Raw genomic sequence first — 25477 nt, forward strand, 5'->3', positions numbered from 1 at the left:
TATTTTTGCTCTTTTATTTTTACTTAAAGTACAAAAACTTTTACCATTTTAATTTGTTTTAATAGTATATTGACAGTATAGTTTTCTTTCAAAAATCCACTTAATTTTCTTTACCCTGTTATTAAAATGGTAATTGACAAAAAAACTACATTGTCACCAGAAGAGCAATACAAAATGTACAAGTGATATATTAAAATCATCTTTCCAGCTTGAATTTCAATGATGCATTGGGGCAACAATTTTGTGAGAAACATCTTCACCCTTAAATAAAGATTTTCGTAATTCCTTACCTGTGTGCTAATTAGATATCACCTTGTTTTCACATTAAACAGACTTCCACATGAGAAAGCAGCAAGGATGCAGTGGCGTTTATGTTTCCTGGTGTCAACCTGTATTATTTCAGTAGACATTGAAATGAGGATGCATCTTGCTGCCTTTCCAATGAAGCAAGTTTAATTTAGTAATAGGTGAAAAACCATCCTTACAAAGGTGTTAATCAGAGACTTGGCTTTGTGGACACTTTTCAGAGAACAAATTTGTTAGCATAAAAATAAAGCCAGAAAATGAAGAGCTGTTTAATCACTCAATTGGATTTTTCTGCCAGCATATTTTTTTTCTCTGCAACCCACTGCTAAATTGTGCTTCCTAGCTGTTTTTATAAAATCACTGAATCAAATCTAACTCTGATTACATCAGAGAAGGCCAGGTACCCTACACCATAACAGGGGGTTTGAAATTTTGACTTGTCTACTTAAAGATCACCAAAATCTGATAACAAGGGTAATTAGGTCCCTGGGTGGGATTGAACCCCCAACCTTATTGTTAATAGCCGTACATACTAACTGATTGCGCCACAGAGACACTTTGCAAAAGTCCATACTGACAAAGGCTAATAAGCATTCATCTAAAACGTTTCCTAGAAAAACTTTAAAAAGTCAATAATCTAGAGAGTTTTTGTAAGATGTTTCTTCCATCAACCAACGAAGAAACACATTGGTACTTTCCCATGATGAGTGAGTGCTTCAGGATCTCTTGCACTTACATGTGCAGCAGAGTACTGCAATGGAAGCATGCTGGGCCCATAACCCAGAGGTAGGCAGATTGAAACTATCCTCTGCTATATGCATTTTTTTTTGTTAATTAAAGTAATCCAAAACTGGGATTGATATTTTGTCTCTTTTATTTTTACTTAAAGTACAATAACTTTTACCATTTTAATTTGTTTTAATAGTATATTGACAGTATTGTTTTCTTTCAAAAATCCACTTCATTTTCTTTACCCTATTATTAAAATGGTAATTGACAAAAACAAACTACATTGTCACCAGAAGAGCAATACAAAATGTACAAGTGATATATTAAAATCATCTTTCCAGCTTGAATTTCAATGATGCATTGGGGCAACGATTTTGTGAGAAACATCTTCACCCTTAAATAAAGATTTTCTTAATTCCTTACCTGTGTGCTAATTAGATATCACCTTGTTTTCACATTAAACAGACTTCCACATGAGAAAGCAGCAAGGATGCAGTGGCGTTAATGTTTCCTGGTGTCAACCTGTATTATTTCAGTAGACATTGAAATGAGGATGCATCTTGCTGCCTTTCCAATGAAGCAAGTTTAATTTAGTAATAGGTGAAAAACCATCCTTACAAAGGTGTTAATCAGAGACTTGGCTTTGTGGACACTTTTCAGAGAACAAATTTGTTAGCATAAAAATAAAGCCAGAAAATAAAGAGCTGTTTAATCACTCAATTGGATTTTTCTGCCAGCATATTTTTTTTCTCTGCAACCCACTGCTAAATTGTGCTTCCTAGCTGTTTTTATAAAATCACTGAATCAAATCTAACTCTGATTACATCAGAGAAGGCCAGGTACCCTACACCATCACAGGGGGTTTGAAATTTTGACTTGTCTACTTAAATATCACCAAAATCTGATCACAAGGTTAATTACGTCCCTGGGTGGGATTGAACCACCAACCTTTTGGTTAATAGCCAAACACACTAACCGATTGCGCCACAGAGACACTTTGCAAAAAGTACATACTGACAAAGGCTAATAAGCATACATCTAGAACGTTTCCTAGAAAAACATTAAAAAATCAATAATCTGGAGAGTTTTTGTAAGATGTTTCTTCCATCAACCAACGAATAAACACATTGGTACTTTCCCATGATGAGTGAGTGCTTCAGGATCTCTTGCACTGACATGGGCAGCAGAGTACTGCAATGGAAGCATGCTGGACCCATAACCCAGAGGTAGGCAGATTGAAACTATCCTTTGCTATATGCATTTTTTTTGTTAATTTAAGTAATCAAAACTGGGATTGATATTTTTGCTCTTTTATTTTTACTTAAAGTACAAAAACTTTTACCATTTTAATTTGTTTTAATAGTATATTGACAGTATAGTTTTCTTTCAAAAATCCACTTAATTTTCTTTACCCTGTTATTAAAATGGTAATTGACAAAAAAACTACATTGTCACCAGAAGAGCAATACAAAATGTACAAGTGATATATTAAAATCATCTTTCCAGCTTGAATTTCAATGATGCATTGGGGCAACAATTTTGTGAGAAACATCTTCACCCTTAAATAAAGATTTTCGTAATTCCTTACCTGTGTGCTAATTAGATATCACCTTGTTTTCACATTAAACAGACTTCCACATGAGAAAGCAGCAAGGATGCAGTGGCGTTTATGTTTCCTGGTGTCAACCTGTATTATTTCAGTAGACATTGAAATGAGGATGCATCTTGCTGCCTTTCCAATGAAGCAAGTTTAATTTAGTAATAGGTGAAAAACCATCCTTACAAAGGTGTTAATCAGAGACTTGGCTTTGTGGACACTTTTCAGAGAACAAATTTGTTAGCATAAAAATAAAGCCAGAAAATGAAGAGCTGTTTAATCACTCAATTGGATTTTTCTGCCAGCATATTTTTTTTCTCTGCAACCCACTGCTAAATTGTGCTTCCTAGCTGTTTTTTATAAAATCACTGAATCAAATCTAACTCTGATTACATCAGAGAAGGCCAGGTACCCTACACAATAAGAGGGGGTTTGAAATTTTGACTTGTCTACTTAAATATCACCAAAATGTGATCACAAGGTCAATTATGTCCCTGGGTGGGATTGAACCACCAACCTTTTGGTTAATAGCCGAACACACTAACCGATTGCGCCACCGAGACACTTTGCAAACAGTACATACTGACAAAGGCTAATAAGCATACATCTAGAACGTTTCCTAGAAAAACATTAAAAAATCAATAATCTGGAGAGTTTTTGTAAGATGTTTCTTCCATCAACCAATGAATAAACACATTGGTACTTTCCCATGATGAGTGAGTGCTTCAGGATCTGTTGCACTTACATGTGCAGCAGAGTACTGCAATGGAAGCATGCTGGACCCATAACCCAGAGGTAGGCAGATTGAAACTATCCTTTGCTATATGCATTTTTTTTTGTTAATTTAAGTAATCAAAACTGGGATTGATATTTTTGCTCTTTTATTTTTACTTAAAGTACAATAACTTTTACCATTTTAATTTGTTTTAATAGTATATTGACAGTATAGTTTTCTTTCAAAAATCCACTTAATTTTCTTTACCCTATTATTAAAATGGTAATTGACAAAAAAAACTACATTGTCACCAGAAGAGCAATACAAAATGTACAAGTGATATATTAAAATCATCTTTCCAGCTTGAATTTCAATGATGCATTGGGTCAACAATTTTGTGAGAAACATCTTCACCCTTAAATAAAGATTTTCTTAATTCCTTACCTGTGTGCTAATTAGATATCACCTTGTTTTCATATTAAACAGACTTCCACATGAGAAAGCAGCAAGGATGCAGTGGCGTTAATGTTTCCTGGTGTCAACCTGTATTATTTCAGTAGACATTGAAATGAGGATGCATCTTGCTGCCTTTCCAATGAAGCAAGTTTAATTTAGTAATAGGTGAAAAACCATCCCTACAAAGGTGTTAATCAGAGACTTGGCTTTGTGGACACTTTTCAGAGAACAAATTTGTTAGCATAAAAATAAAGCCAGAAAATAAAGAGCTGTTTAATCACGCAATTTGATTTTTTTGCCAGCATATTTCTTTTTCTCTGCAACCCACTGCTAAATTGTGCTTCCTAGATGTTTTTATAAAATCACTGAATCAAATCTAACTCTGATTACATCAGAGAAGGCCAGGTACCCTACACCATAACAGGGGGTATGAAATTTGACTTGTCTACTTAAAGATCACCAAAATCTGATAACAAGGTCAATTAGGTCCCTGGGTGGGATTGAACCACCAACCTTTTAGTTAATAGCCGTACATACTAACTGATTGCGCCACAGAGACACTTTGCAAAAGTTCATACTGACAAAGGCTAATAAGCATTCATCTAAAACGTTTCCTAGAAAAACTTTAAAAAGTCAATAATCTGGAGAGTTTTTGTAAGATGTTTCTTCCATCAACCAACGAAGAAACACATTGGTACTTTCCCATGATGAGTGAGTGCTTCAGGATCTCTTGCACTTACATGTGCAGCAGAGTACTGCAATGGAAGCATGCTGGGCCCATAACCCAGAGGTAGGCAGATTGAAACTATCCTCTGCTATATGCATTTTTTTTTGTTAATTAAAGTAATCCAAAACTGGGATTGATATTTTGGCTCTTTTATTTTTACTTAAAGTACAATAACTTTTACCATTTTAATTTGTTTTAATAGTATATTGACAGTATTGTTTTCTTTCAAAAATCCACTTCATTTTCTTTACCCTATTATTAAAATGGTAATTGACAAAAACAAACTACATTGTCACCAGAAGAGCAATACAAAATGTACAAGTGATATATTAAAATCATCTTTCCAGCTTGAATTTCAATGATGCATTGGGGCAACGATTTTGTGAGAAACATCTTCACCCTTAAATAAAGATTTTCTTAATTCCTTACCTGTGTGCTAATTAGATATCACCTTGTTTTCATATTAAACAGACTTCCACATGAGAAAGCAGCAAGGATGCAGTGGCGTTAATGTTTCCTGGTGTCAACCTGTATTATTTCAGTAGACATTGAAATGAGGATGCATCTTGCTGCCTTTCCAATGAAGCAAGTTTAATTTAGTAATAGGTGAAAAACCATCCTTACAAAGGTGTTAATCAGAGACTTGGCTTTGTGGACACTTTTCAGAGAACAAATTTGTTAGCATAAAAATAAAGCCAGAAAATAAAGAGCTGTTTAATCACTCAATTGGATTTTTCTGCCAGCATATTTTTTTTCTCTGCAACCCACTGCTAAATTGTGCTTCCTAGCTGTTTTTATAAAATCACTGAATCAAATCTAACTCTGATTACATCAGAGAAGGCCAGGTACCCTACACCATCACAGGGGGTTTGAAATTTTGACTTGTCTACTTAAATATCACCAAAATCTGATCACAAGGTTAATTACGTCCCTGGGTGGGATTGAACCACCAACCTTTTGGTTAATAGCCAAACACACTAACCGATTGCGCCACAGAGACACTTTGCAAAAAGTACATACTGACAAAGGCTAATAAGCATACATCTAGAACGTTTCCTAGAAAAACATTAAAAAATCAATAATCTGGAGAGTTTTTGTAAGATGTTTCTTCCATCAACCAACGAATAAACACATTGGTACTTTCCCATGATGAGTGAGTGCTTCAGGATCTCTTGCACTGACATGGGCAGCAGAGTACTGCAATGGAAGCATGCTGGACCCATAACCCAGAGGTAGGCAGATTGAAACTATCCTTTGCTATATGCATTTTTTTTGTTAATTTAAGTAATCAAAACTGGGATTGATATTTTTGCTCTTTTATTTTTACTTAAAGTACAAAAACTTTTACCATTTTAATTTGTTTTAATAGTATATTGACAGTATAGTTTTCTTTCAAAAATCCACTTAATTTTCTTTACCCTGTTATTAAAATGGTAATTGACAAAAAAACTACATTGTCACCAGAAGAGCAATACAAAATGTACAAGTGATATATTAAAATCATCTTTCCAGCTTGAATTTCAATGATGCATTGGGGCAACAATTTTGTGAGAAACATCTTCACCCTTAAATAAAGATTTTCGTAATTCCTTACCTGTGTGCTAATTAGATATCACCTTGTTTTCACATTAAACAGACTTCCACATGAGAAAGCAGCAAGGATGCAGTGGCGTTTATGTTTCCTGGTGTCAACCTGTATTATTTCAGTAGACATTGAAATGAGGATGCATCTTGCTGCCTTTCCAATGAAGCAAGTTTAATTTAGTAATAGGTGAAAAACCATCCTTACAAAGGTGTTAATCAGAGACTTGGCTTTGTGGACACTTTTCAGAGAACAAATTTGTTAGCATAAAAATAAAGCCAGAAAATGAAGAGCTGTTTAATCACTCAATTGGATTTTTCTGCCAGCATATTTTTTTTCTCTGCAACCCACTGCTAAATTGTGCTTCCTAGCTGTTTTTTATAAAATCACTGAATCAAATCTAACTCTGATTACATCAGAGAAGGCCAGGTACCCTACACAATAAGAGGGGGTTTGACATTTTGACTTGTCTACTTAAATATCACCAAAATGTGATCACAAGGTCAATTATGTCCCTGGGTGGGATTGAACCACCAACCTTTTGGTTAATAGCCGAACACACTAACCGATTGCGCCACCGAGACACTTTGCAAACAGTACATACTGACAAAGGCTAATAAGCATACATCTAGAACGTTTCCTAGAAAAACATTAAAAAATCAATAATCTGGAGAGTTTTTGTAAGATGTTTCTTCCATCAACCAACGAATAAACACATTGGTACTTTCCCATGATGAGTGAGTGCTTCAGGATCTCTTGCACTGACATGGGCAGCAGAGTACTGCAATGGAAGCATGCTGGACCCATAACCCAGAGGTAGGCAGATTGAAACTATCCTTTGCTATATGCATTTTTTTTGTTAATTTAAGTAATCAAAACTGGGATTGATATTTTTGCTCTTTTATTTTTACTTAAAGTACAAAAACTTTTACCATTTTAATTTGTTTTAATAGTATATTGACAGTATAGTTTTCTTTCAAAAATCCACTTAATTTTCTTTACCCTGTTATTAAAATGGTAATTGACAAAAAAACTACATTGTCACCAGAAGAGCAATACAAAATGTACAAGTGATATATTAAAATCATCTTTCCAGCTTGAATTTCAATGATGCATTGGGGCAACAATTTTGTGAGAAACATCTTCACCCTTAAATAAAGATTTTCGTAATTCCTTACCTGTGTGCTAATTAGATATCACCTTGTTTTCACATTAAACAGACTTCCACATGAGAAAGCAGCAAGGATGCAGTGGCGTTTATGTTTCCTGGTGTCAACCTGTATTATTTCAGTAGACATTGAAATGAGGATGCATCTTGCTGCCTTTCCAATGAAGCAAGTTTAATTTAGTAATAGGTGAAAAACCATCCTTACAAAGGTGTTAATCAGAGACTTGGCTTTGTGGACACTTTTCAGAGAACAAATTTGTTAGCATAAAAATAAAGCCAGAAAATGAAGAGCTGTTTAATCACTCAATTGGATTTTTCTGCCAGCATATTTTTTTTCTCTGCAACCCACTGCTAAATTGTGCTTCCTAGCTGTTTTTTATAAAATCACTGAATCAAATCTAACTCTGATTACATCAGAGAAGGCCAGGTACCCTACACAATAAGAGGGGGTTTGAAATTTTGACTTGTCTACTTAAATATCACCAAAATGTGATCACAAGGTCAATTATGTCCCTGGGTGGGATTGAACCACCAACCTTTTGGTTAATAGCCAAACACACTAACCGATTGCGCCACCGAGACACTTTGCAAACAGTACATACTGACAAAGGCTAATAAGCATACATCTAGAACGTTTCCTAGAAAAACATTAAAAAATCAATAATCTGGAGAGTTTTTGTAAGATGTTTCTTCCATCAACCAATGAATAAACACATTGGTACTTTCCCATGATGAGTGAGTGCTTCAGGATCTCTTGCACTTACATGTGCAGCAGAGTACTGCAATGGAAGCATGCTGGACCCATAACCCAGAGGTAGGCAGATTGAAACTATCCTTTGCTATATGCATTTTTTTTTGTTAATTTAAGTAATCAAAACTGGGATTGATATTTTTGCTCTTTTATTTTTACTTAAAGTACAATAACTTTTACCATTTTAATTTGTTTTAATAGTATATTGACAGTATAGTTTTCTTTCAAAAATCCACTTAATTTTCTTTACCCTATTATTAAAATGGTAATTGACAAAAAAAACTACATTGTCACCAGAAGAGCAATACAAAATGTACAAGTGATATATTAAAATCATCTTTCCAGCTTGAATTTCAATGATGCATTGGGTCAACAATTTTGTGAGAAACATCTTCACCCTTAAATAAAGATTTTCTTAATTCCTTACCTGTGTGCTAATTAGATATCACCTTGTTTTCACATTAAACAGACTTCCACATGAGAAAGCAGCAAGGATGCAGTGGCGTTAATGTTTCCTGGTGTCAACCTGTATTATTTCAGTAGACATTGAAATGAGGATGCATCTTGCTGCCTTTCCAATGAAGCAAGTTTAATTTAGTAATAGGTGAAAAACCATCCCTACAAAGGTGTTAATCAGAGACTTGGCTTTGTGGACACTTTTCAGAGAACAAATTTGTTAGCATAAAAATAAAGCCAGAAAATAAAGAGCTGTTTAATCACGCAATTTGATTTTTTTGCCAGCATATTTCTTTTTCTCTGCAACCCACTGCTAAATTGTGCTTCCTAGATGTTTTTATAAAATCACTGAATCAAATCTAACTCTGATTACATCAGAGAAGGCCAGGTACCCTACACCATAACAGGGGGTATGAAATTTGACTTGTCTACTTAAAGATCACCAAAATCTGATAACAAGGTCAATTAGGTCCCTGGGTGGGATTGAACCACCAACCTTTTAGTTAATAGCCATACATACTAACTGATTGCGCCACAGAGACACTTTGCAAAAGTTCATACTGACAAAGGCTAATAAGCATTCATCTAAAACGTTTCCTAGAAAAACTTTAAAAAGTCAATAATCTGGAGAGTTTTTGTAAGATGTTTCTTCCATCAACCAACGAAGAAACACATTGGTACTTTCCCATGATGAGTGAGTGCTTCAGGATCTCTTGCACTTACATGTGCAGCAGAGTACTGCAATGGAAGCATGCTGGGCCCATAACCCAGAGGTAGGCAGATTGAAACTATCCTCTGCTATATGCATTTTTTTTTGTTAATTAAAGTAATCCAAAACTGGGATTGATATTTTGGCTCTTTTATTTTTACTTAAAGTACAATAACTTTTACCATTTTAATTTGTTTTAATAGTATATTGACAGTATTGTTTTCTTTCAAAAATCCACTTCATTTTCTTTACCCTATTATTAAAATGGTAATTGACAAAAACAAACTACATTGTCACCAGAAGAGCAATACAAAATGTACAAGTGATATATTAAAATCATCTTTCCAGCTTGAATTTCAATGATGCATTGGGGAAACGATTTTGTGAGAAACATCTTCACCCTTAAATAAAGATTTTCTTAATTCCTTACCTGTGTGCTAATTAGATATCACCTTGTTTTCATATTAAACAGACTTCCACATGAGAAAGCAGCAAGGATGCAGTGGCGTTAATGTTTCCTGGTGTCAACCTGTATTATTTCAGTAGACATTGAAATGAGGATGCATCTTGCTGCCTTTCCAATGAAGCAAGTTTAATTTAGTAATAGGTGAAAAACCATCCTTACAAAGGTGTTAATCAGAGACTTGGCTTTGTGGACACTTTTCAGAGAACAAATTTGTTAGCATAAAAATAAAGCCAGAAAATAAAGAGCTGTTTAATCACTCAATTGGATTTTTCTGCCAGCATATTTTTTTTCTCTGCAACCCACTGCTAAATTGTGCTTCCTAGCTGTTTTTATAAAATCACTGAATCAAATCTAACTCTGATTACATCAGAGAAGGCCAGGTACCCTACACCATCACAGGGGGTTTGAAATTTTGACTTGTCTACTTAAATATCACCAAAATCTGATCACAAGGTTAATTACGTCCCTGGGTGGGATTGAACCACCAACCTTTTGGTTAATAGCCAAACACACTAACCGATTGCGCCACAGAGACACTTTGCAAAAAGTACATACTGACAAAGGCTAATAAGCATACATCTAGAACGTTTCCTAGAAAAACATTAAAAAATCAATAATCTGGAGAGTTTTTGTAAGATGTTTCTTCCATCAACCAACGAATAAACACATTGGTACTTTCCCATGATGAGTGAGTGCTTCAGGATCTCTTGCACTGACATGGGCAGCAGAGTACTGCAATGGAAGCATGCTGGACCCATAACCCAGAGGTAGGCAGATTGAAACTATCCTTTGCTATATGCATTTTTTTTGTTAATTTAAGTAATCAAAACTGGGATTGATATTTTTGCTCTTTTATTTTTACTTAAAGTACAAAAACTTTTACCATTTTAATTTGTTTTAATAGTATATTGACAGTATAGTTTTCTTTCAAAAATCCACTTAATTTTCTTTACCCTGTTATTAAAATGGTAATTGACAAAAAAACTACATTGTCACCAGAAGAGCAATACAAAATGTACAAGTGATATATTAAAATCATCTTTCCAGCTTGAATTTCAATGATGCATTGGGGCAACAATTTTGTGAGAAACATCTTCACCCTTAAATAAAGATTTTCGTAATTCCTTACCTGTGTGCTAATTAGATATCACCTTGTTTTCACATTAAACAGACTTCCACATGAGAAAGCAGCAAGGATGCAGTGGCGTTTATGTTTCCTGGTGTCAACCTGTATTATTTCAGTAGACATTGAAATGAGGATGCATCTTGCTGCCTTTCCAATGAAGCAAGTTTAATTTAGTAATAGGTGAAAAACCATCCTTACAAAGGTGTTAATCAGAGACTTGGCTTTGTGGACACTTTTCAGAGAACAAATTTGTTAGCATAAAAATAAAGCCAGAAAATGAAGAGCTGTTTAATCACTCAATTGGATTTTTCTGCCAGCATATTTTTTTTCTCTGCAACCCACTGCTAAATTGTGCTTCCTAGCTGTTTTTTATAAAATCACTGAATCAAATCTAACTCTGATTACATCAGAGAAGGCCAGGTACCCTACACAATAAGAGGGGGTTTGAAATGTTGACTTGTCTACTTAAATATCACCAAAATGTGATCACAAGGTCAATTATGTCCCTGGGTGGGATTGAACCACCAACCTTTTGGTTAATAGCCGAACACACTAACCGATTGCGCCACCGAGACACTTTGCAAACAGTACATACTGACAAAGGCTAATAAGCATACATCTAGAACGTTTCCTAGAAAAACATTAAAAAATCAATAATCTGGAGAGTTTTTGTAAGATGTTTCTTCCATCAACCAACGAATAAACACATTGGTACTTTCCCATGATGAGTGAGTGCTTCAGGATCTCTTGCACTGACATGGGCAGCAGAGTACTGCAATGGAAGCATGCTGGACCCATAACCCAGAGGTAGGCAGATTGAAACTATCCTTTGCTATATGCATTTTTTTTGTTAATTTAAGTAATCAAAACTGGGATTGATATTTTTGCTCTTTTATTTTTACTTAAAGTACAAAAACTTTTACCATTTTAATTTGTTTTAATAGTATATTGACAGTATAGTTTTCTTTCAAAAATCCACTTAATTTTCTTTACCCTATTATTAAAATGGTAATTGACAAAAAAAACTACATTGTCACCAGAAGAGCAATACAAAATGTACAAGTGATATATTAAAATCATCTTTCCAGCTTGAATTTCAATGATGCATTGGGTCAACAATTTTGTGAGAAACATCTTCACCCTTAAATAAAGATTTTCTTAATTCCTTACCTGTGTGCTAATTAGATATCACCTTGTTTTCACATTAAACAGACTTCCACATGAGAAAGCAGCAAGGATGCAGTGGCGTTAATGTTTCCTGGTGTCAACCTGTATTATTTCAGTAGACATTGAAATGAGGATGCATCTTGCTGCCTTTCCAATGAAGCAAGTTTAATTTAGTAATAGGTGAAAAACCATCCCTACAAAGGTGTTAATCAGAGACTTGGCTTTGTGGACACTTTTCAGAGAACAAATTTGTTAGCATAAAAATAAAGCCAGAAAATAAAGAGCTGTTTAATCACGCAATTTGATTTTTTTGCCAGCATATTTCTTTTTCTCTGCAACCCACTGCTAAATTGTGCTTCCTAGATGTTTTTATAAAATCACTGAATCAAATCTAACTCTGATTACATCAGAGAAGGCCAGGTACCCTACACCATAACAGGGGGTATGAAATTTGACTTGTCTACTTAAATATCACCAAAATCTGATAACAAGGTTAATTACGTCCCTGGGTGGGATTGAACCACCAACCTTTTGGTTAATAGCCAAACACACTAACCGATTGCGCCACAGAGACACTTTGCAAAAAGTACATACTGACAAAGGCTAATAAGCATACATCTAGAACGTTTCCTAGAAAAACATTAAAAAATCAATAATCTGGAGAGTTTTTGTAAGATGTTTCTTCCATCAACCAACGAATAAACACATTGGTACTTTCCCATGATGAGTGAGTGCTTCAGGATCTCTTGCACTTACATGGGCAGCAGAGTACTGCAATGGAAGCATGCTGGGCCCATAACCCAGAGGTAGGCAGATTGAAACTATCCTCTGCTATATGCATTTTTTTTGTTAATTAAAGTAATCCAAAACTGGGATTGATATTATTGCTCTTTTATTTTTACTTAAAGTACAATAACTTTTACCATTTTAATTTGTTTTAATAGTATATTGACAGTATTGTTTTCTTTCAAAAATCCACTTCATTTTCTTTACCCTATTATTAAAATGGTAATTGACAAAAACAAACTACATTGTCACCAGAAGAGCAATACAAAATGTACAAGTGATATATTAAAATCATCTTTCCAGCTTGAATTTCAATGATGCATTGGGGCAACGATTTTGTGAGAAACATCTTCACCCTTAAATAAAGATTTTCTTAATTCCTTACCTGTGTGCTAATTAGATATCACCTTGTTTTCATATTAAACAGACTTCCACATGAGAAAGCAGCAAGGATGCAGTGGCGTTAATGTTTCCTGGTGTCAACTTGTATTATTTCAGTAGACATTGAAATGAGGATGCATCTTGCTGCCTTTCCAATGAAGCAAGTTTAATTTAGTAATAGGTGAAAAACCATCCTTACAAAGGTGTTAATCAGAGACTTGGCTTTGTGGACACTTTTCAGAGAACAAATTTGTTAGCATAAAAATAAAGCCAGAAAATGAAGAGCTGTTTAATCACTCAATTGGATTTTTCTGCCAGCATATTTTTTTTCTCTGCAACCCACTGCTAAATTGTGCTTCCTAGCTGTTTTTTATAAAATCACTGAATCAAATCTAACTCTGATTACATCAGAGAAGGCCAGGTACCCTACACAATAAGAGGGGGTTTGAAATGTTGACTTGTCTACTTAAATATCACCAAAATGTGATCACAAGGTCAATTATGTCCCTGGGTGGGATTGAACCACCAACCTTTTGGTTAATAGCCGAACACACTAACCGATTGCGCCACCGAGACACTTTGCAAACAGTACATACTGACAAAGGCTAATAAGCATACATCTAGAACGTTTCCTAGAAAAACATTAAAAAATCAATAATCTGGAGAGTTTTTGTAAGATGTTTCTTCCATCAACCAACGAATAAACACATTGGTACTTTCCCATGATGAGTGAGTGCTTCAGGATCTCTTGCACTGACATGGGCAGCAGAGTACTGCAATGGAAGCATGCTGGACCCATAACCCAGAGGTAGGCAGATTGAAACTATCCTTTGCTATATGCATTTTTTTTGTTAATTTAAGTAATCAAAACTGGGATTGATATTTTTGCTCTTTTATTTTTACTTAAAGTACAAAAACTTTTACCATTTTAATTTGTTTTAATAGTATATTGACAGTATAGTTTTCTTTCAAAAATCCACTTAATTTTCTTTACCCTGTTATTAAAATGGTAATTGACAAAAAAACTACATTGTCACCAGAAGAGCAATACAAAATGTACAAGTGATATATTAAAATCATCTTTCCAGCTTGAATTTCAATGATGCATTGGGGCAACAATTTTGTGAGAAACATCTTCACCCTTAAATAAAGATTTTCGTAATTCCTTACCTGTGTGCTAATTAGATATCACCTTGTTTTCACATTAAACAGACTTCCACATGAGAAAGCAGCAAGGATGCAGTGGCGTTTATGTTTCCTGGTGTCAACCTGTATTATTTCAGTAGACATTGAAATGAGGATGCATCTTGCTGCCTTTCCAATGAAGCAAGTTTAATTTAGTAATAGGTGAAAAACCATCCTTACAAAGGTGTTAATCAGAGACTTGGCTTTGTGGACACTTTTCAGAGAACAAATTTGTTAGCATAAAAATAAAGCCAGAAAATGAAGAGCTGTTTAATCACTCAATTGGATTTTTCTGCCAGCATATTTTTTTTCTCTGCAACCCACTGCTAAATTGTGCTTCCTAGCTGTTTTTTATAAAATCACTGAATCAAATCTAACTCTGATTACATCAGAGAAGGCCAGGTACCCTACACAATAAGAGGGGGTTTGAAATTTTGACTTGTCTACTTAAATATCACCAAAATGTGATCACAAGGTCAATTATGTCCCTGGGTGGGATTGAACCACCAACCTTTTGGTTAATAGCCGAACACACTAACCGATTGCGCCACCGAGACACTTTGCAAACAGTACATACTGACAAAGGCTAATAAGCATACATCTAGAACGTTTCCTAGAAAAACATTAAAAAATCAATAATCTGGAGAGTTTTTGTAAGATGTTTCTTCCATCAACCAATGAATAAACACATTGGTACTTTCCCATGATGAGTGAGTGCTTCAGGATCTCTTGCACTTACATGTGCAGCAGAGTACTGCAATGGAAGCATGCTGGACCCATAACCCAGAGGTAGGCAGATTGAAACTATCCTTTGCTATATGCATTTTTTTTTGTTAATTTAAGTAATCAAAACTGGGATTGATATTTTTGCTCTTTTATTTTTACTTAAAGTACAATAACTTTTACCATTTTAATTTGTTTTAATAGTATATTGACAGTATAGTTTTCTTTCAAAAATCCACTTAATTTTCTTTACCCTATTATTAAAATGGTAATTGACAAAAAAAACTACATTGTCACCAGAAGAGCAATACAAAATGTACAAGTGATATATTAAAATCATCTTTCCAGCTTGAATTTCAATGATGCATTGGGTCAACAATTTTGTGAGAAACATCTTCACCCTTAAATAAAGATTTTCTTAATTCCTTACCTGTGTGCTAATTAGATATCACCTTGTTTTCACATTAAACAGACTTCCACGTGAGAAAGCAGCAAGGATGCAGTGGCGTTAATGTTTCCTGGTGTCAACCTGTATTATTTCAGTAGACATTGAAATGAGGATGCATCTTGCTGCCTTTCCAATGAAGCAAGTTTAATTTAGTAATAGGTGAAAAACCATCCCTACAAAGGTGTTAATCAGAGACTTGGCTTTGTGGACACTTTTCAGAGAACAAATTTGTTAGCATAAAAATAAAGCCAGAAAATAAAGAGCTGTTTAATCACGCAATTTGATTTTTTTGCCAGCATATTTCTTTTTCTCTGCAACCCACTGCTAAATTGTGCTTCCTAGATGTTTTTATAAAATCACTGAATCAAATCTAACTCTGATTACATCAGAGAAGGCCAGGTACCCTACACCATAACAGGGGGTATGAAATTTGACTTGTCTACTTAAATATCACCAAAATCTGATAACAAGGTTAATTACGTCCCTGGGTGGGATTGAACCACCAACCTTTTGGTTAATAGCCAAACACACTAACCGATTGCGCCACAGAGACACTTTGCAAAAAGTACATACTGACAAAGGCTAATAAGCATACATCTAGAACGTTTCCTAGAAAAACATTAAAAAATCAATAATCTGGAGAGTTTTTGTAAGATGTTTCTTCCATCAACCAACGAATAAACACATTGGTACTTTCCCATGATGAGTGAGTGCTTCAGGATCTCTTGCACTTACATGGGCAGCAGAGTACTGCAATGGAAGCATGCTGGGCCCATAACCCAGAGGTAGGCAGATTGAAACTATCCTCTGCTATATGCATTTTTTTTGTTAATTAAAGTAATCCAAAACTGGGATTGATATTATTGCTCTTTTATTTTTACTTAAAGTACAATAACTTTTACCATTTTAATTTGTTTTAATAGTATATTGACAGTATTGTTTTCTTTCAAAAATCCACTTCATTTTCTTTACCCTATTATTAAAATGGTAATTGACAAAAACAAACTACATTGTCACCAGAAGAGCAATACAAAATGTACAAGTGATATATTAAAATCATCTTTCCAGCTTGAATTTCAATGATGCATTGGGGCAACGATTTTGTGAGAAACATCTTCACCCTTAAATAAAGATTTTCTTAATTCCTTACCTGTGTGCTAATTAGATATCACCTTGTTTTCATATTAAACAGACTTCCACATGAGAAAGCAGCAAGGATGCAGTGGCGTTAATGTTTCCTGGTGTCAACTTGTATTATTTCAGTAGACATTGAAATGAGGATGCATCTTGCTGCCTTTCCAATGAAGCAAGTTTAATTTAGTAATAGGTGAAAAACCATCCTTACAAAGGTGTTAATCAGAGACTTGGCTTTGTGGACACTTTTCAGAGAACAAATTTGTTAGCATAAAAATAAAGCCAGAAAATGAAGAGCTATTTAATCACTCAATTGGATTTTTCTGCCAGCATATTTTTTTTCTCTGCAACCCACTGCTAAATTGTGCTTCCTAGCTGTTTTTATAAAATCACTGAATCAAATCTAACTCTGATTACATCAGAGAAGGCCAGGTACCCTACACCATAACAGGGGGTTTGAAATTTTGACTTGTCTACTTAAAGATCACCAAAATCTGATAACAAGGTCAATTAGGTCCCTGGGTGGGATTGAACCACCAACCTTATGGTTAATAGCCGTACATACTAACTGATTGCGCCACAGAGACACTTTGCAAAAGTCCATACTGACAAAGGCTAATAAGCATTCATCTAAAACGTTTCCTAGAAAAACTTTAAAAAGTCAATAATCTGGAGAGTTTTTGTAAGATGTTTCTTCCATCAACCAACGAAGAAACACATTGGTACTTTCCCATGATGAGTGAGTGCTTCAGGATCTCTTGCACTTACATGTGCAGCAGAGTACTACAATGGAAGCATGCTGGGCCCATAACCCAGAGGTAGGCAGATTGAAACTATCCTCTGCTATATGCATTTTTTTTTGTTAATTAAAGTAATCCAAAACTGGGATTGATATTTTGTCTCTTTTATTTTTACTTAAAGTACAATAACTTTTACCATTTTAATTTGTTTTAATAGTATATTGACAGTATTGTTTTCTTTCAAAAATCCACTTCATTTTCTTTACCCTATTATTAAAATGGTAATTGACAAAAACAAACTACATTGTCACCAGAAGAGCAATACAAAATGTACAAGTGATATATTAAAATCATCTTTCCAGCTTGAATTTCAATGATGCATTGGGGCAACGATTTTGTGAGAAACATCTTCACCCTTAAATAAAGATTTTCTTAATTCCTTACCTGTGTGCTAATTAGATATCACCTTGTTTTCACATTAAACAGACTTCCACATGAGAAAGCAGCAAGGGTGCAGTGGCATTAATGTTTCCTGGTGTCAACCTGTATTATTTCTGTAGACATTGAAATGAGGATACATCTTGCTGCCTTTCCAATGAAGCAAGTTTAATTTAGTAATAGGTGAAAAACCATCCCTACAAAGGTGTTAATCAGAGACTTGGCTTTGTGGACACTTTTCAGAGAACAAATTTGTTAGCATAAAAATAAAGCCAGAAAATGAAGAACTGTTTAATCACGCAATTTGGTTTTTTTGCCAGCATATTTCTTTTTCTCTGCAACCCACTGCTAAATTGTGCTTCCTAGATGTTTTTATAAAATCACTGAATCAAATCTAACTCTGATTACATCAGAGAAGGCCAGGTACCCTACACCATAACAGGGGGTATGAAATTTGACTTGTCTACTTAAAGATCACCAAAATCTGATAACAAGGTCAATTACGTCCCTGGGTGGGATTGAACCACCAACCTTTTGGTTAATAGCCGTACACACTAACTGATTGCGCCACAGAGACACTTTGCTAAAAGTACATACTGACAAATGCTAATAAGCATTCATCTAAAACGTTTCCTAGAAAAACTTAAAAAAGTCAATAATCTGGAGAGTTTTTGTAAGATGTTTCTTCTATCAACCAACGAAGAAACACATTGGTACTTTCCCATGATGAGTGAGTGCTTCAGGATCTCTTGCACTTACATGTGCAGCAGAGTACAGCAATGGAAGCATGCTGGGCCCATAACCCAGAGGTAGGCAGATTGAAACTATCCTCTGCTATATGCATTTTTTTGTTTGTTAATTAAAGTAATCCAAAACTGGGATTGATATTTTGGCTCTTTTATTTTTACTTAAAGTACAATAACTTTTACCATTTTAATTTGTTTTAATAGTATATTGACAGTATTGTTTTCTTTCAAAAATCCACTTAATTTTCTTTACCCTATTATTAAATTGGTAATTGACAAAAACAAACTACATTGTCACCAGAAGAGCAATACAAAATGTACAAGTGATATATTAAAATCATCTTTCCAGCTTGAATTTCAATGATGCATTGGGGCAACGATTTTGTGAGAAACACCTTCACCCTTAAATAAAGATTTTCTTAATTCCTTACCTGTGTGCTAATTAGATATCACCTTGTTTTCACATTAAACAGACTTCCACATGAGAAAGCAGCAAGGATGCAGTGGCGTTAATGTTTCCTGGTGTCAACCTGTATTATTTCAGTAAACATTGAAATGAGGATGCATCTTGCTGCCTTTCCAATGAAGCAAGTTTAATTTAGTAATAGGTGAAAAACCATCCTTACAAAGGTGTTAATCAGAGACTTGGCTTTGTGGACACTTTTCAGAGAACAAATTTGTTAGCATAAAAATAAAGCCAGAAAATAAAGAGCTGTTTAATCACTCAATTGGATTTTTCTGCCAGCATATTTTTTTTCTCTGCAACCCACTGCTAAATTGTGCTTCCTAGCTGTTTTTATAAAATCACTGAATCAAATCTAACTCTGATTACATCAGAGAAGGCCAGGTACCCTACACCATAACAGGGGGTTTGAAATTTTGACTTGTCTACTTAAAGATCACCAAAATCTGATAACAAGGTCAATTAGGTCCCTGGGTGGGATTGAACCACCAACCTTTTGGTTAATAGCCGTACATACTAACTGATTGCGCCACAGAGACACTTTGCAAAAGTCCATACTGACAAAGGCTAATAAGCATTCATCTAAAACGTTTCCTAGAAAAACTTTAAAAAGTCAATAATCTGGAGAGTTTTTGTAAGATGTTTCTTCCATCAACCAACGAAGAAACACATTGGTACTTTCCCATGATGAGTGAGTGCTTCAGGATCTCTTGAACTTACATGTGCAGCAGAGTACTGCAATGGAAGCATGCTGGGCCCATAACCCAGAGGTAAGCAGATTGAAACTATCCTCTGCTATATGCATTTTTTTTTTGTTAATTAAAGTAATCCAAAACTGGGATTGATATTTTGTCTCTTTTATTTTTACTTAAAGTACAATAACTTTTACCATTTTAATTTGTTTTAATAGTATATTGACAGTATTGTTTTCTTTCAAAAATCCACTTCATTTTCTTTACCCTATTATTAAAATGGTAATTGACAAAAACAAACTACATTGTCACCAGAAGAGCAATACAAAATGTACAAGTGATATATTAAAATCATCTTTCCAGCTTGAATTTCAATGATGCATTGGGGCAACGATTTTGTGAGAAACATCTTCACCCTTAAATAAAGATTTTCTTAATTCCTTACCTGTGTGCTAATTAGATATCACCTTGTTTTCATATTAAACAGACTTCCACATGAGAAAGCAGCAAGGATGCAGTGGCGTTAATGTTTCCTGGTGTCAACCTGTATTATTTCAGTAGACATTGAAATGAGGATGCATCTTGCTGCCTTTCCAATGAAGCAAGTTTAATTTAGTAATAGGTGAAAAACCATCCTTACAAAGGTGTTAATCAGAGACTTGGCTTTGTGGACACTTTTCAGAGAACAAATTTGTTAGCATAAAAATAAAGCCAGAAAATAAAGAGCTGTTTAATCACTCAATTGGATTTTTCTGCCAGCATATTTTTTTTCTCTGCAACCCACTGCTAAATTGTGCTTCCTAGATGTTTTTATAAAATCACTGAATCAAATCTAACTCTGTTTACATCAGAGAAGGCCAAGTACCCTACACCATAACAGGGGGTTTGAAATTTTGACTTGTCTACTTAAAGATCACCAAAATCTGATAACAAGGTCAATTAGGTCCCTGGGTGGGATTGAACCACCAACCTTTTGGTTAATAGCCGTACATACTAACTGATTGCGCCACAGAGACACTTTGCAAAAGTCCATACTGACAAAGGCTAATAAGCATTCATCTAAAACGTTTCCTAGCAAAACTTTAAAAAGTCAATAATCTGGAGAATTTTTGTAAGATGTTTCTTCCATCAACCAACGAAGAAACACATTGGTACTTTCCCGTGATGAGTGAGTGCTTCAGGATCTCTTGCACTTACATGTGCAGCAGAGTACAGCAATGGAAGCATGCTGGACCCATAACCCAGAGGTAGGCAGATTGAAACTATCCTCTGCTGTATGCTTTTTTTTTTTGTTAATTAAAGTAATCCAAAACTGGGATTGATATTTTGGCTCTTTTATTTTTACTTAAAGTACAATAACTTTTACCATTTTAATTTGTTTTAATAGTATATTGACAGTATTGTTGTCTTTCAAAAATCCACTTAATTTTCTTTACCCTATTATTAAATGGTAATTGACAAAAACAAACTACATTGTCACCAGAAGAGCAATACAAAATGTACAAGTGATATATTAAAATCATCTTTCCAGCTTGAATTTCAATGATGCATTGGGGCAACGATTTTGTGAGAAACATCTTCACCCTTAAATAAAGATTTTCTTAATTCCTTACCTGTGTGCTAATTAGATATCACCTTGTTTTCACATTAAACAGACTTCCACATGAGAAAGCAGCAAGGATGCAGTGGCGTTAATGTTTCCTGGTGTCAACTTGTATTATTTCAGTAGACATTGAAATGAGGATGCATCTTGCTGCCTTTCCAATGAAGCAAGTTTAATTTAGTAATAGGTGAAAAACCATCCTTACAAAGGTGTTAATCAGAGACTTGGCTTTGTGGACACTTTTCAGAGAACAAATTTGTTAGCATAAAAATAAAGCCAGAAAATGAAGAGCTGTTTAATCACTCAATTGGATTTTTCTGCCAGCATATTTTTTTTCTCTGCAACCCACTGCTAAATTGTGCTTCCTAGCTGTTTTTTATAAAATCACTGAATCAAATCTAACTCTGATTACATCAGAGAAGGCCATGTACCCTACACCATAAGAGGAGGTTTGAAATTTTGACTTGTCTACTTAAATATCACCAAAATCTGATCACAAGGTTAATTACGTCCCTGGGTGGGATTGAACCACCAACCTTTTGGTTAATAGCCAAACACACTAACCGATTGCGCCACAGAGACACTTTGCAAAAAGTACATACTGACAAAGGCTAATAAGCATACATCTAGAACGTTTCCTAGAAAAACATTAAAAAATCAATAATCTGGAGAGTTTTTGTAAGATGTTTCTTCCATCAACCAACGAATAAACACATTGGTACTTTCCCATGATGAGTGAGTGCTTCAGGATCTCTTGCACTTACATGGGCAGCAGAGTACTGCAATGGAAGCATGCTGGACCCATAACCCAGAGGTAGGCAGATTGAAACTATCCTTTGCTATATGCATTTTTTTTGTTAATTTAAGTAATCAAAACTGGGATTGATATTTTTGCTCTTTTATTTTTACTTAAAGTACAATAACTTTTACCATTTTAATTTGTTTTAATAGTATATTGACAGTATAGTTTTCTTTCAAAAATCCACTTAATTTTCTTTACCCTGTTATTAAAATGGTAATTGACAAAAAAACTACATTGTCACCAGAAGAGCAATACAAAATGTACAAGTGATATATTAAAATCATCTTTCCAGCTTGAATTTCAATGATGCATTGGGGCAACGATTTTGTGAGAAACATCTTCACCCTTAAATAAAGATTTTCTTAATTCCTTACCTGTGTGCTAATTAGATATCACCTTGTTTTCATATTAAACAGACTTCCACATGAGAAAGCAGCAAGGATGCAGTGGCGTTAATGTTTCCTGGTGTCAACCTGTATTATTTCAGTAGACATTGAAATGAGGATGCATCTTGCTGCCTTTCCAATGAAGCAAGTTTAATTTAGTAATAGGTGAAAAACCATCCTTACAAAGGTGTTAATCAGAGACTTGGCTTTGTGGACACTTTTCAGAGAACAAATTTGTTAGCATAAAAATAAAGCCAGAAAATGAAGAGCTGTTTAATCACTCGATTGGATTTTTCTGCCAGCATATTTTTTTTCTCTGCAACCCACTGCTAAATTGTGCTTCCTAGCTGTTTTTATGAAATCACTGAATCAAATCTAACTCTGATTACATCAGAGAAGGCCAGGTACCCTACACCATAACAGGGAGTTTGAAATTTTGACTTGTCTACTTAAAGATCACCAAAATCTGATAACAAGGTCAATTAGGTCCCTGGGTGGGATTGAACCACCAACCTTATGGTTAATAGCCGTACAAACTAACTGATTGCGCCACAGAGACACTTTGCAAAAGTCCATACTGACAAAGGCTAATAAGCATTCATCTAAAACGTTTCCTAGAAAAACTTTAAAAAGTCAATAATCTGGAGAGTTTTTGTAAGATGTTTCTTCCATCAACCAACGAAGAAACACATTGGTACTTTCCCATGATGAGTGAGTGCTTCAGGATCTCTTGAACTTACATGTGCAGCAGAGTACTGCAATGGAAGCATGCTGGGCCCATAACCCAGAGGTAGGCAGATTGAAACTATCCTCTGCTATATGCATTTTTTTGTTTGTTAATTAAAGTAATCCAAAACTGGGATTGATATTTTGTCTCTTTTATTTTTACTTAAAGTACAATAACTTTTACCATTTTAATTTGTTTTAATAGTATATTGACAGTATTGTTTTCTTTCAAAAATCCACTTCATTTTCTTTACCCTATTATTAAAATGGTAATTGACAAAAACAAACTACATTGTCACCAGAAGAGCAATACAAAATGTACAAGTGATATATTAAAATCATCTTTCCAGCTTGAATTTCAATGATGCATTGGGGCAACGATTTTGTGAGAAACATCTTCACCCTTAAATAAAGATTTTCTTAATTCCTTACCTGTGTGCTAATTAGATATCACCTTGTTTTCATATTAAACAGACTTCCACATGAGAAAGCAGCAAGGATGCAGTGGCGTTAATGTTTCCTGGTGTCAACTTGTATTATTTCAGTAGACATTGAAATGAGGATGCATCTTGCTGCCTTTCCAATGAAGCAAGTTTAATTTAGTAATAGGTGAAAAACCATCCTTACAAAGGTGTTAATCAGAGACTTGGCTTTGTGGACACTTTTCAGAGAACAAATTTGTTAGCATAAAAATAAAGCCAGAAAATGAAGAGCTGTTTAATCACGCAATTTGGTTTTTTTGCCAGCATATTTCTTTTTCTCTGCAACCCACTGCTAAATTGTGCTTCCTAGATGTTTTTATAAAATCACTGAATCAAATCTAACTCTGATTACATCAGAGAAGGCCAGGTACCCTACACCATAACAGGGGGTATGAAATTTGACTTGTCTACTTAAAGATCACCAAAATCTGATAACAAGGTCAATTACGTCCCTGGGTGGGATTGAACCACCAACCTTTTGGTTAATAGCCGTACACACTAACTGATTGCGCCACAGAGACACTTTGCTAAAAGTACATACTGACAAATGCTAATAAGCATTCATCTAAAACGTTTCCTAGAAAAACTTAAAAAAGTCAATAATCTGGAGAGTTTTTGTAAGATGTTTCTTCTATCAACCAACGAAGAAACACATTGGTACTTTCCCATGATGAGTGAGTGCTTCAGGATCTCTTGCACTTACATGTGCAGCAGAGTACAGCAATGGAAGCATGCTGGGCCCATAACCCAGAGGTAGGCAGATTGAAACTATCCTCTGCTATATGCATTTTTTTGTTTGTTAATTAAAGTAATCCAAAACTGGGATTGATATTTTGGCTCTTTTATTTTTACTTAAAGTACAATAACTTTTACCATTTTAATTTGTTTTAATAGTATATTGACAGTATTGTTTTCTTTCAAAAATCCACTTAATTTTCTTTACCCTATTATTAAAATGGAAATTGACAAAAACAAACTACATTGTCACCAGAAGAGCAATACAAAATGTACAAGTGATATATTAAAATCATCTTTCCAGCTTGAATTTCAATGATGCATTGGGGCAACGATTTTGTGAGAAACACCTTCACCCTTAAATAAAGATTTTCTTAATTCCTTACCTGTGTGCTAATTAGATATCACCTTGTTTTCACATTAAACAGACTTCCACATGAGAAAGCAGCAAGGATGCAGTGGCGTTAATGTTTCCTGGTGTCAACCTGTATTATTTCAGTAGACATTGAAATGAGGATGCATCTTGCTGCCTTTCCAATGAAGCAAGTTTAATTTAGTAATAGGTGAAAAACCATCCTTACAAAGGTGTTAATCAGAGACTTGGCTTTGTGGACACTTTTCAGAGAACAAATTTGTTAGCATAAAAATAAAGCCAGAAAATAAAGAGCTGTTTAATCACTCAATTGGATTTTTCTGCCAGCATATTTTTTTTCTCTGCAACCCACTGCTAAATTGTGCTTCCTAGCTGTTTTTATAAAATCACTGAATCAAATCTAACTCTGATTACATCAGAGAAGGCCAGGTACCCTACACCATAACAGGGGGTTTGAAATTTTGACTTGTCTACTTAAAGATCACCAAAATCTGATAACAAGGTCAATTAGGTCCCTGGGTGGGATTGAACCACCAACCTTTTGGTTAATAGCCGTACATACTAACTGATTGCGCCACAGAGACACTTTGCAAAAGTCCATACTGACAAAGGCTAATAAGCATTCATCTAAAACGTTTCCTAGAAAAACTTTAAAAAGTCAATAATCTGGAGAGTTTTT

The 25477-nt window shown here is 34.7% G+C and overlaps 6 non-coding genes across 6 annotated transcripts; all 6 read right to left on the bottom strand.

Annotated features, from left to right (window-relative positions):
- Positions 1-1955: 1955 nt before the first annotated feature.
- Positions 1956-2029, bottom strand: TRNAN-AUU (transfer RNA asparagine (anticodon AUU)). The gene has a single exon. It is a non-coding gene; the product is annotated as a tRNA-Asn (tRNA).
- Positions 2030-5456: 3427 nt separating this feature from the next.
- TRNAN-AUU (transfer RNA asparagine (anticodon AUU)) lies at positions 5457-5530 on the bottom strand. The gene has a single exon. It is a non-coding gene; the product is annotated as a tRNA-Asn (tRNA).
- A 4593-nt stretch (positions 5531-10123) lies between these two features.
- On the bottom strand, positions 10124-10197 carry TRNAN-AUU (transfer RNA asparagine (anticodon AUU)). The gene has a single exon. It is a non-coding gene; the product is annotated as a tRNA-Asn (tRNA).
- A 2258-nt stretch (positions 10198-12455) lies between these two features.
- Positions 12456-12529, bottom strand: TRNAN-AUU (transfer RNA asparagine (anticodon AUU)). Its single transcript has one exon. It is a non-coding gene; the product is annotated as a tRNA-Asn (tRNA).
- Positions 12530-15957: 3428 nt separating this feature from the next.
- Positions 15958-16031, bottom strand: TRNAN-AUU (transfer RNA asparagine (anticodon AUU)). Its single transcript has one exon. It is a non-coding gene; the product is annotated as a tRNA-Asn (tRNA).
- A 5771-nt stretch (positions 16032-21802) lies between these two features.
- TRNAN-AUU (transfer RNA asparagine (anticodon AUU)) lies at positions 21803-21876 on the bottom strand. The gene has a single exon. It is a non-coding gene; the product is annotated as a tRNA-Asn (tRNA).
- Between the last annotated feature and the right edge of the window lie 3601 nt (positions 21877-25477).

This window comes from Pseudophryne corroboree, unplaced genomic scaffold (genome assembly GCF_028390025.1).
Source record: "Pseudophryne corroboree isolate aPseCor3 unplaced genomic scaffold, aPseCor3.hap2 scaffold_387, whole genome shotgun sequence".
NCBI classification, from domain to species: domain Eukaryota; kingdom Metazoa; phylum Chordata; class Amphibia; order Anura; family Myobatrachidae; genus Pseudophryne; species Pseudophryne corroboree.